This window comes from Populus alba, chromosome 19 (assembly GCF_005239225.2).
Source record: "Populus alba chromosome 19, ASM523922v2, whole genome shotgun sequence".
In the NCBI taxonomy this organism is placed as follows: domain Eukaryota; kingdom Viridiplantae; phylum Streptophyta; class Magnoliopsida; order Malpighiales; family Salicaceae; genus Populus; species Populus alba.
This window is the reverse complement of record NC_133302.1, coordinates 11,275,129-11,285,510: the sequence shown is the minus strand read 5'-3', so window position 1 is coordinate 11,285,510 and position 10,382 is coordinate 11,275,129. Positions and strand designations below refer to the sequence as shown.

General features: G+C 35.1%; 1 pseudogene; it reads left to right on the top strand.

Annotated features, from left to right (window-relative positions):
• The first annotated feature begins 539 nt into the window (after positions 1-539).
• LOC118027807 (uncharacterized) lies at positions 540-6,888 on the top strand (annotated as a pseudogene).
• The last annotated feature ends 3,494 nt before the right edge of the window (positions 6,889-10,382 follow it).

Here is a 10,382-nt window from a genome sequence, read left to right as displayed (position 1 = left end):
GTATGGCATAACCGACACCTGAGCTATGAAAGGAACTTGATTTGTTGTTAACATAAGTTATAATCATGAATGCCTGCCAACATTTACAAGTATTAACTTTATTCGAATAAGATAACTAATGTAACCATGTTAACAGTTTATAATCTGATTGGAACCTCCTTTATGTGTGGTTTCCAATTGAGTAATAAGAGTTTATATTATACTTGTTTGAAGTACCATTAGTGGATCCTCTAACCTTGACATTTGTTTTTATCGTTGTTTAATCTTTACGTTAATCTTTCATCTCAAAGTTCTCATTAATTTCTTCATCTTCTTCTTCTTTATTCTTGTTGTTGTTGTTATTATTATTATTATTATATGTTCATAAACTCAGTATATAGGCTGGAAACCTGTGACCCGATCTTTTAGATCATTCTCGGGTATAACAACGCCACGTACTGAGTATTATTATTATTATTACTACTATTACTAATACTACTATTGTTATTATTATCGTTATTATTGTTATTGTTGCGTTGTTATTTATAATTTATACAATTAACCTCTATATGGTTCGACCCCGGTCTTGCCGGGTTATTTATTACTTCGACACTCCTGCACTTGGGAGAAGACATCAAGCTTTTGGTCGTGTCAAGTTTTTGGCGCCGTTGCCGGGGAGGTAAATTCTTGTATAAATTATAATATTTAATTTATTTTCTCTTTTCACTTTTCATTTTATCTAACTTTTGTTTTCTTTGTTTTGTTTTGTTTCTTTTTCTTCTATTTTCTTTTCTTCCTTTTATTCTCTTTTTACACGTGCATGCGAGTTTGGTCACATATATTAAGTGGTCGACTTTGTAGGGTATCCTCATCATTTTCAGAAAATATGGCCGAAGAAGATAATCAATCGCTTCATAATGAGAATAATGGGAATAACCGTATGAGAACACTTAGAGACCACATGAATCCCACAAGAACAAGTGCACCCTCATGCATAGTTTTCCCTCCTGATGCATCTCATTTTAATTTTAAGCCAGGCATTATTCAACTTTTACCATCTTTTCATGGCTTAGACTTAGAAAATCCATACTTGCATTTAAGGGAATTTGAGGAGGTCTGTAATACATATAATGACTCAAATTGTAGCATGAACACCATTCGATTAAAGTTTTTTCCTTTTTCATTAAAAGATAAAACTAAAACATGGCTACAAAATTTGAGACCGGGATCCATTCGTGCTTGGGATGAAATGCAACAACAATTTTTAAAGAAGTTTTTTCCATCTCACAGAACAAACTCTTTCAAAAGACAAATCATCACTTTCACTCAAAAACCAGGAGAAATATTTTATCAATGTTGGGATAGGTATCGAGATTTGCTTAATACTTGCCCGCATCATGGTTTTGAAACATGGAGATTGGTTTCACATTTTTATGAAGGTTTAACACCTAGAGATAGACAAATGGTTGAATTGATGTGCAATGGAACTTTCGAAGATAAAGACCCTAATGAAGCAATGGAGTACCTAGACTTGCTAGCCAAAAATGCTCAAAATTGGGACACCACAGGTACTTATGAGGCACCAAGTAAAACTCAACCTCATACATCTAGTGGAGGTATGCACAACCTTAGGGAAGATCATGACCTCCAAGCCAAGTTTGCATCTTTAGCTAGAAAAGTTGAAGCACTTGAATTGAAAAAGAGTGGTCAATTAAAATCTGTTCAAGACATTGTGTGTCAAATCTGTGAAACCAATGAACATTCAACAAATGATTGTCCAACTTTGCCTTCTTTTAAGGAATGCCTCCATGAACAAGCCCATGCTTTAAACAGTTTCCAAAGACCCAACCATAACCCATACTCATAAACGTACAACCCTGGTTGGAGAAATCACCCAAATTTCAGTTGGAAGAGTGATAGAAACAATGCACAAACTTCACAGCCACCGTTTCAAGCACATCATAATTTTCAAAATTCTCATGGATATGCACCTCCTTATGCTCCACCTCCTAGAAGAAATTTTGAGGAAACATTGCATGCATTCATTGAAAAGCAGGAGACAATCAACACTCAACTTGCTCAAAGCATGACAGATTTTAAAGATGCTCTTGCAAAATTGACATCTGCTCTCAGTTTCCAAGAGAAAGGTAAGTTTCCATCTCAACCACAACAAAATCCAAAGGGGCAATACAATGCAAATACAAGTGGTTCTAGAAGCCAACACATGGATCAAGTCAAATCAGTCATCACTCTTCGTAGTGGTAAGGTTATTGAAAAACCCATTCTTGAACCTTGTGAGAAAGATGATGAGTCTATCTCTAAGGGTAAGGAAGGGGTTGAACCTGAACATTGCAAAGAAAAGACTGATTCCCCGCCAGCACTTCCATTTCCTCATGCCATGACCAAACAAAGGAAAGTCAATCACAACTCTGAAATCTTTGAAATTTTCAAACAGGTAAGGATCAATGTACCTTTGTTGGATGCTATTAAACAGGTCCCTTCCTATGCTAAATTTTTGAAAGATTTGTGCACTGTGAAGAGAAAACTGAATGTGAAAAAGAAAGCCTTTTTAGCCGAACAAGTAAGTGCCATTCTTCAGAACAATAATGCTTTGAAATATAAAGACCCTAGTTGTCCTACAATTTCTTGCTTTATTGGAGAACATAAAATTGAAAGAGCCTTACTTGATCTTGGAGCTAGTGTGAATTTACTTCCATATTCAGTCTTTCAAAGTCTCAATCTAGGTGAGTTAAAACCAACCTGTGTAACTCTTTTACTTGCCAATAGATCTGTAAAGTGCCTAGAGGAATAGTTGAGGATGTGTTAGTACAAGTTGATAAATTCATTTACCCTGTAGATTTTGTTGTCTTGGATACACAACCTGTTGAGGCATGTAATTCAATTCCTGTCATTTTAGGACGTCCATTTCTTACCACTTCTAATGAATTGATTAATTGTAGGAATGGACTAATGAAGCTATCATTTGGAAACATGACATTGGAGATGAATATTTTCAACATTTACAAGCAACCTGGAGATGATAATGATTTACAGGAACTGGACTTTATTGAAAAATTAGTTCATGATCAGTTTCAAACCACTTCTATTGAAACTGAGATTGATGAATCTGATGATTTTCAAATGGTCTACTTTCAGGAAGAATCAAAGGCACGCAATTGGAGGCCACAAATTGAAGAATTGCCACCACGATCAATTGAGCTCATACCTTCAAGTGTTCAACCACCAAAACTTGAATTGAAGCCGTTACCATTTAATCTTAAATACTCATTTTTGGGAGAAAATGAAACTTTTCCGCTAATAATCTCTTCCAAACTTAATGCACATCAAGAAGGTAAGTTATTACAGACTCTGAAAATGCACAAAAATGCATTAGGATGGACCATAGCTGACATAAAAGGAATTAGCCCTTTGATTTGCACACACAGGATTTATTTGGAGGAAAATGCTAAACCCTCTAGAGAAATGCAACGAAGGATTAATCCTAATATGAAAGAAGTAGTGAAAAATGAAGTCATTAAGCTTCTAGATAATGGAATCATTTATCCTATTTCTGACAGCAAATGGGTAAGTCCTACACAAGTTGTACCCAAAAAGTCTGGAGTCACTGTGATAACAAATGAGAAAAATGAGTTAATTCCAACGAGGACTGTTACTGGTTGGCGTATGTGCATTGACTATAGGAAACTTAATTCAATGACTAGAAAAGATCATTTCCCTTTACCTTTCATGGATCAAATCCTAGAAAGAGTTGCAGGTCATGAATTTTATTGTTTCCTAGATGGCTATTCAGGTTACAATCAAATTGAAATTGCATTGGAAGATCAAGAGAAGACTACTTTCACATGTCCATTTGGTACTTTTGCATATCGAAGGATGCCTTTTGGATTATGTAATGTACCAGCCACGTTTGAAAGATGCATGCTTAGCATATTCAGTGATATGGTTGAACATTTTCTTGAGATTTTTATGGATGATTTTTCTATTTTTGGTGATTCATTTGATGATTGTTTGACTAACTTAGAAAAGGTTTAGAGCAGATGTGAAGAGAAGAATCTTGTACTGAATTGGGAAAAATGTCACTTTATGGTAACAAACGGCATTGTACTTGGTCACATTGTTTCATCAAAAGGAATTGAGGTTCACAAATCTAAAATCGAGTTAATTGCCAACTTACCAACACCAAAATCTGTTAAGGATGTTAGATCATTCTTAGGACATGCTGGTTTTTACAGAAGGTTCATCAAAGATTTTAGTGTAATATCTAAGCCCTTGAGTAACCTTCTAACAAAGGATAATATTTTTGAATGGACTGAACATTGTGAAGAAGCCTTTGTTAAACTTAAAAACTTGCTTACTTATGCTCCTGTCATTCAACCTCCTGATTGGTCATTACCTTTTGAAATAATGTGTGACGCTAGTGATTATGCCGTGGGTGCTGTCTTGGGACAAAGAAAAGATAAGAAACCTTATGTGATTTACTATGCAAGTAAAACTTTAAATAGTGCTCAAATGAATTACACCACCACTGAAAAAGAATTACTTGCAGTAGTATTTGCTTGTGATAAATTCAGATCTTATCTTGTTGGCTCACCTGTTGTTGTTTTTAATGATCATACATCATTGAAATATCTTCTTTCTAAAAAAGATTCTAAGGCTAGATTGGTGCGGTGGATTTTGTTACTTCAAGAATTTGATATCACAATCAAAGACAAGAAAGGCACCGAAAATGTTGTTGCAGATCATTTGTCAAGATTGACAACAGATTCGAAATCTGACATCACACCAATCGATGACTACTTTCCCGATGAATCTTTACTTTCTGTTTCTACGATGCCTTGGTTTGCTAATATTGTTAATTTTCTTGTTTCATGACAATTGCCAGCTCATTGGAGTACCCAAGACAAAAGAAAGTTCTTGAACGAAGTGAAGAACTTTTATTGGGATGACCCGTATTTGTTCAAATATTGTCCTGATCAAATATTTCGAAGATGCATTCCTGACAATGAGGTAAGTAGTGTTATTAAATTTTGTTATTCTGAGGCATGTGGGGGTCATTTCTCATCAAGAAAGACAACTGCAAAAATCTTACAAAGTGGATTTTATTGGCCCACCATGTTCAAAGACTCACATGCATTCTGCAAGACTTGTGAAAATTGTCAAAAGTTGGGATATATTTCAAAACGTCACATGATGCCTTTAAATCCTATTCTTGTCATTGAGATCTTTGACTGTTGGGGTATAGATTTCATGGGTCCATTTCCTCCATCATTTGGTTTCGTGTACATATTAGTCACAGTAGATTATGTTTCAAAATGGATATAGGCAATTCCAAGTCGAAATAATGATCACAAAACAGTGATAAAGTTTTTGAAAGACAATATTTTGAGTCGATTTGGAATCCCTCGAGCCATAATAAGTGATGGTGGAACACATTTCTGCAACAAGCCATTTGCTTCTTTAATGAAGAAATATGGAATCACACACAAAGTTGCCACCCCTTATCACCCTCAGACAAGTGGACAAGTAGAGCTTGCTAATAGGGAGATCAAACATATCTTGGAGAAAACGGTGAACCCTAATCGGAAAGACTGGTCTTTAAGACTTAATGATGCACTTTGGGCTTATCGAACTGCATATAAAACATCATTAGGTATGTCACCTTATAGACTAGTCTATGGAAAACCTTGTCACTTGCCTGTGGAAATTGAACATAAAGCTTATTCGGCTATTAAAGCTTTCAATTCAAACATTGATGATGCTAGTCAGCTGCGAAAATTGCAAATAAATGAGCTTGAGGAAATTAGAAATGATGCATATGACAATTCAAGAATTCATAAAGAAAGAATCAAAGAGTTTCATGACAAGAAAATACTGAGAAAGACATTCAATGTTGGTCAAAAAGTATTGCTTTATAATTCTCGACTCCATTTATTTCCTGGAAAACTAAGATCAAGATGGAGCGGTCCTTTTATTGTGAAATATGTGTATCCATATGGGACCTGTGATATCGAGAATCCAAAGAATGGTAATGTTTTCAAGGTAAATGGACATCGGTTGAAAGTTTATTTTGACAATTTTTCAGTTGAAAATGACTCTACTAAATTGAGTGATCTTGTATATAAAGATTGATTCTTTTTCTCACATTGTTTTGTGTTTGTTTTGGTGTATCTTTTGTTTTGCTAGTTTCTCTCACCCTGGTCAAATGGCGGATAACGGTACTCCGTGACTCTTAAGTCGGTTCTTTCAGTTTTCCATGATAACTGATATCTGTGTATATAATTGTGCAATTCTCTGCTCTTTCTTCTTTCTTTGAATCTCCCATCCAATTCTCATTTGAAAATGGACACCACTCTTGAAAAATTGAAAAAGTATTTTCCCGCTCTGCCTTAAAATGCGATTACAAAAATTTATCGTGCTAGGTGTGAAAGATTGAGGTTGTTAATGAACCATGGAATTCCTGAAGATATTCGTTGGCTGATTGAAGCAAAGGTTCGATTATCAGGTGAGTCCTCCAATTCTTTCATTTCACACATGCTTGGAACAGGTAAAAGCACTTTTGCAAAGAAACATCGTGCAAAACGACTGAAAGTCTGTCATAGATGTGCCAGATGGACTTGTAATGCGACATGTCGTTCTTTAGGAATGGTATCTGTAAACCGTGAAGATAAGATACAATTCATTAAGGATGGCCTGAGTAAGGGGTCTTTAGATAATCTTTTGTTGACCCTTGAGACGCATCCTAGTGGAGATGTGCATCATGTAATTCATGATTTATGGCCACAATTCCATAAAGAACATGATCGACTTAGTCTTGGGAATCTGACTAAAAAAGACCCTGTTTGCCAGTTTTTAAGAAAACTGGATGGGAAGCCTATCCCCGACCCATAGAGGGCGTTTAAGCTGTTCATGGACGTAAAACCAAGGGAAGATGTGAGCCACAATCACAACTACCTTTACATAAATGCTTTGTCAAAATAAATAAATAAAGAGAGAGAGTGTGAGACTACAGCTGGCCTACATATAGGTGGTATGATTGCATTTTCACTTTTTCATCTATAAATTCTTCTCTTCCTTCCCTTCATTTCTACTCATCCCATACATTCATCAAATATAGAAGTGTGTAGAAATGGCAGGTTCCTCAAGTCATCACATAAGAAATATTTGTGTTTTCGATGGATCCAGTCCTGGGAAAGAAAAAGAGTTTTTAGAATCAGCAAATCATCTTGGTCAAGTACTAGCTGAGAGAAAGATTCATTTAGTGTATGGGGGAGGCAGCCTTGGGTTAATGGGAGGTGTTTCAATGGCTGCATTTTTAGGAGGCAGTCAAGTTTTGGGGGTTGTCCCCAAAGCTTTAGCAAATGGGGACATCATTGGAAAAACAATTGGAGAGGAACTACAGGTCCCAACAATGTCTGACCGACTAAATACCATGTTTAACCATGCTGATGCCTTCATTGCCTTACCAGGTGGTCTGGGCACATTGGAAGAGATCTTTCATATTTCATCTTGGGCCCAACTGCACATTCACCATAAACCTATAGGTTTGTTAAATGTTAATGGTTTTTATGATAAGTTGCTATCTTTCCTTGATCAAGCTGTGGAACAGGAATTTCTAACATCTTCGGCACAACAAATCATAATCTCTGCTGCTACTGCTGAACAATTGATTGACCAACTACAATCTTTCATCCCTGTCATTGATCCTTGCATGAGTTGCCTAGATTGGTCAGCTAAGGAAAGCCGTAAAAAGCTTAGATTAGATTTGAGCCTTCATCTGTGAAACCTTGTGTCTTTTGTGTTATTAATAGCATATTATTTTTTTTTGTTACTTCTTATATTTGTTTAAGTGTGTTTCAGGTTTGTCATTGTTCGTTGTTTCAGGTGATGTCCTCTATACTCTATCTTTCTACCTTAGGACATTGAGGACAATGTCTCATTTTGGTTGGGGGGAGAGGGTAGTAGTTTAAAATAAAAAAAAAAAACCATTTGGCAAAACTGTTATTACTAGGATGGCAGAGTAAAGAGGAATTATTCTTGAGACGCATCGTAGTAAAAATTTTCTAATGGTTATTTGCAATATTCATAACAAGGCCTATTAGAATACTTCTTGAAATATTCAGGTTTACAAACTCTCGCATTGTTATCACTTAATTCTGCTCCTATACTCATTTAACAAGTATTATTAAACCTTCATTTTCACACACACACTTTAACATATGATTGTGGGTTGCACATTGGATTATTACATTATTTATGTTCTTTTGTTGAAGGTAACAACTAAGGGTAAGGGATAGTATATAATTTGCAAAAAAAAAAAATGATGATAATATTGATGATAATAAAAACGTAGATAAGTTTGGTTTCGTAGCCTCCTTAACCTAAGCAATTAAGCCCGAAGGGGTGTTTTAACACCTAATACCCTAAAGTCAACTGACTTGGGAGCTATTGGCCCAAAGCTTGTTACATGGGTTAAGGAGAAAAGCTTAAGGGAATCAAACATTGCACTATCTACGTATCAGTATCTGCAACCCGAGTTGTTAAGCTCGTAGGGGTGTCTCAACACCTAATGCCCTAAGACCAACTGGTCTGGGAGTCATTAGCCTAAAACTCGCTACATGGGTTAAAGATACATTGTGTTTTAAGTTGTATGTGTATATAAATAAATAAAAAAGAAAAAAAAGAGAAAAAAAAAAGTAATAATAATAATAATCCCAACCCAAGGAAGTTCACCTTAAACATTTGAACATAATATTGTTTTCTTCCAACAAAAGCCCCATCATCTATGTTTTCATATATTGAGCACATAAAAAGAAGGTTTATTAATATCTTGTTTAAGAAGTATGAAGCAGTAATATAAATTTAATGAGAGTTTGTTTATCTGGATAGATTAATAGAAGTTGAATGATGAATGCCTTGCTTTGTGATACTTGCAAATTGTTTCTCTATTTTAACGCTTTAGATTACTAGGGACTAGTAATAAGCTGGTTGGGGGGTGTGATTAGTACTTAAAAGTGCATGTTTATCAAGGTTTTATATCATCATTTTGCACTTAAAGTATCAATAACTCCTTAACTAAAGCATGTTTTATAATAACAAGTTTGATACTATAAGATACCTTAATTTATGGTAAATGCTCATCTTAAATGCAGGCCTATCACATAAATAAAAGGATTGACTGATGAGTTTAAGTATTGAAAGTGAAAGGATAAAGAGATGGTCAAACTTAGAAAAGAGATGCCGGTGCAGTCCAAACAAGAACATTGCTCGGTAATTGGATCATATCTGGAGCTCTAGATCTCGGATTTAGGTCCATTTTATATGGATGGAAAGGTAAGACAAAGGCCTACAACTTTCATGAGGAGCCCAAGATCTAAAAAGACCGTTTTGAAGTCCAAACTGAAGGAACAACGAAGAAGTCCGAAGCTGTCCTGCAGCCCAGACACTATTTAGTGTTCAGCCCATATCTTGAGTTCTAGAAGTCCAAATGACCTCATCTTTTTTTTGTTGGAAAGCCGAGACAATTTCCTAGAACATTCCTGAGGATTCTGGGAAAATTATGATGTTAGCAATGATGTTTTGTTCAGACAAGAAGATAAGGATTGTCACCAAGTCAAGATGTGGCCACCCACTCATCAATTAGTCAACAAATCAATAGTTCCAAATTTTGGCCTATAAAAGGAGGCACTTACCATGTATTGAGGCATCTTGGTTTCCAGATCAAGATCATGCTCTTGCTTTCTCTCTTTTTATTGCTTATGTTTTGCTTTCAATAATATTAAGTTTATGCACTTCATTTCCTTTCCTTTACTTAGTTAACTTTTTTCTCATTTATGTTCTTATCTTGTTCATTTATGTTTCTTTCTTTCATTATGTTTAGCTAAGTTAATTATGTGAAGGTGAAAAGGGTACACTAATGGTGTAAGAATAAGTATAATATAAACTTAACATGGACCTTAACGTTGGATACTAACATGTTTTATATTTGTTATCTTGTTCACTTTTAATACTTTGCTTGTTAAATGGTTAATCTAGATTTATGTTGTATAACACTTGGTACAACAAATACTTGGCACTTTCATAGCCCATACTGTATGGCATAACCGACACCTGAGCTATGAAAGGAACTTGATTTGTTGTTAACATAAGTTATAATCATGAATGCCTGCCAACATTTACAAGTATTAGCTTTATTCGAATAAGATAACTAATGTAACCATGTTAACAGTTTATAATCTGATTGGAACCTCCTTTATGTGTGGTTTCCAATTGAGTAATAAGAGTTTATATTATACTTGTTTGAAGTACCATTAGTGGATCCTCTAACCTTGACATTTGTTTTTATCGTTGTTTAATCTTTACGTTAATCTTTCATCTCAAAGTTC